Raw genomic sequence first — 2,880 nt, 5'->3', positions numbered from 1 at the left:
ATGGCTAGAACAGCTCAAATAATCAAAGAGAAATGACACTCCATTACTTTAAGACATGAAGGTCAGTCAATCCGGAAAATGTGAAGTTCTATTAAAGTTTCTTCAAATGCAGTCACAAAAACCATCAAGTGCTATGATGAAACTGGCCCTCATGAGGACCGCCACAGGAAAGTAAGACCCAGAGTTACCTCTGCTGCAGAGGATAAGTTCATTAGAGTTACCAGCCTCAGAAATTGCAGCCCCAATATATGCTTCACAGAGTTCAAGTAACAGACACATCTCAACATCAACTGTTCAGAGGAGACTGCGTGAATCAGGCCTTCATGGTTGAATTGCTGGAAGGAAACCACTACTAAAACATACCTAGTCCCCTGAATACAAACCAAGTAATCTTACATTCAGTGGCTTGTGAAAGTATTCACCCCCCTTGGCATTTTTCCTATTTTATTGCCTTACAACCTGGAATTAAAATGGATTTTGGGGGGGTTTGTATCATTTGATTTGCACGACATGCCTACCACTCTGAAGATGAAAAAAAAATGTTTTTGTGAAACAAACAAGAAATAAGAAAAAAAAACAGAACTTGAGCGTGCATAACTATTCAGCCTCTCTGATTAATGCCCTCCTTGCCTGGTCTGTGAGTTTTGGTGGGTGGCCCTCTCTTGACAGGTTTGATGTGGTGCCATATTCTTTGCATTTTTTAATAATGGATTTAACGGTGCTCCGTGGAATTTTCAAAGTTTCTGATATTTTTTTAGAACCCAACACTGATCTGTACTTTTCCCCAACTTTGTGGCTGACCTGTTTGGAGAGCTCCTTGGTCTTCATGGTGCCGCTTGTGTCACGCCCTGGCTCTGGGGACTATGTTATGTTGAGCCAGGGTATGTAGTCTATGTTTGTATATCTATGTGGGCCTGAGTGACTCCCAATCAGAGGCAACGAGGGTCAGCTGGTTGTCTCTGATTGGGAGCCATATTTAACTATCGGTCTTTTCACTTTGTGTTGTGGTTTCTTGTTCCGTTAAGGTTTGTTCGTGTTGTAACCTTAGACGTCACGCATCGTTGGTTTTGTTTTGATCGTGTTGATCAGTTAATAAAAATATATTATGTTCGCCTTCAACGCTGCGCATTGGTCCTCTCTCGTAGACGATCGTGACAGCTTGCTTGGTGGTGCCCCTTGCTTAGTGCTGTTGCAGACACTGTGCTCGCATATTCCCTTAAAGACCTTTGCTTGAAAAACGAGAAAAAACGGCAGTAGTACGGTTTGTCCATTTTGAGACGCCATAGACCCCTTTCTGTGTTAACAAACATAGCTGCAAGAGGGGGATGGGCGCGAGTTGGTGGCAGAACAAGGGGGAGTTCTTATAGAACGCCAGCAAAAAAAAAAGCCTCTATTTAAATGTTGCTTATGAGTGCATTACACACTACTTTGGATTATAATTGGATTTTAAGGCTCGTATGAATGCCCTGCTTAATATAATGTTTGTGGCATCATCACAAATCAACTGCATTATACTTAAAAAACACTTCAACCAGTAAAATGGCTCTTTGGCTAGCTTTTTGCTACAGCCTATATCAATCAGCATACGCATTCTAGCTAACAACTGCTGCATCGAAGGTATTTTGCAAAGACTGTTCAAGCAAGAATCAAAACATAATTGTAAGTGTATGAGAACCCCAAAAAGTTATTTTGTTTAGAAGTAATACAAATGTAAATCTAGACTACTGCCGCCAAGAGTCGCACGCATCTGTTTGTGACGTCAGTGTGTCATGTACTGGAAAAGGGTCTTTAGCCACTTAATATATATAATATATGCCATTTAGCAGACGCTTTTATCCAAAGCGACTTACAGTCATGCGTGCATACATTATTATTTTTTTGTGTATGGGTGGTCCCGGGGATCGAACCCACTACCTTGGCGTTACAAGCGCCGTGCTCTACCAGCTGAGCACACACATTTGGTGTTCGCCAAAGGGCATGTGGGAGACTCCCCAAAATAGTCAGAAAACTCAAGAATTCCGTCTTTAATTTTGATGTTTTTGCCGAGTAGATCTTAGTCGTGCAATTTTACATTTAACTAAGATGTTTGTCATTAAATGAGAGACTAGTTGTTTTCATGCAGATTTTTTAATTGAGAAATACTTTAACAAAGACTTTAATGAAGAATCCCTACTGTTGACCAATAACCCCCTTCCCCTTCGGCTACAGACTTCGGCTTGACTCAAGGAAAAAATGTTGTGTGCCAGAACAGCTGAAAAAAAACCTTACCGTAAGTCCAAAACTAAAACAAAATGTTGTCATAATATATGCACAAACTCTTCCGAACTGTTTCGGCTGGGAAGCATGCTGACGCCTTAAAGGCTAACAAAAAGTCTGTCTTACAATGGTTTCAGTAGTCCTACATTGTCACAAGGTATAGATTATACCCCTATTTAGACCTGAAGTAGCAGACAGTCTAAATCCAGATGATTGACAATGTCGGACTACTAAAACCATTTGTAACAGAATTTTAGTTAGTCCAGCATAAAGCTTGAGCTTTTCTTTTCAGCACCATGGGGTGAATCCTTACCACCGCTACACCTGGATATCAGCCACCGGCGCCTTGCCTGGCAGCGAAACTGTTAATTCAGCCTAATTTACTGCCTTTTTAAAAAACATAGCTGATATGGCTGACTTGCTTAAACAAATATAGTTTCTACGGACTCCTTGTGGATTTGTGTAAATCGATAAGAACCGCCAAGTTAAATAATAATAATAAAATATGTACATGCTAAAATCTCCACTGTAAAACACATAGGGTGTTCACTCCTTAGGCCTACCTTCCTTTCTGCGTCAGACTTCGGCCTCATGTCTTGGGTGGAAAATCTACTTCTGAAAGTA

Source organism: Coregonus clupeaformis, unplaced genomic scaffold, assembly GCF_020615455.1.
Source record: "Coregonus clupeaformis isolate EN_2021a unplaced genomic scaffold, ASM2061545v1 scaf0722, whole genome shotgun sequence".
Classification (NCBI taxonomy): domain Eukaryota; kingdom Metazoa; phylum Chordata; class Actinopteri; order Salmoniformes; family Salmonidae; genus Coregonus; species Coregonus clupeaformis.
The sequence above is the reverse complement of the archived record's forward strand: the minus strand, read 5'-3'. Positions refer to the sequence as shown.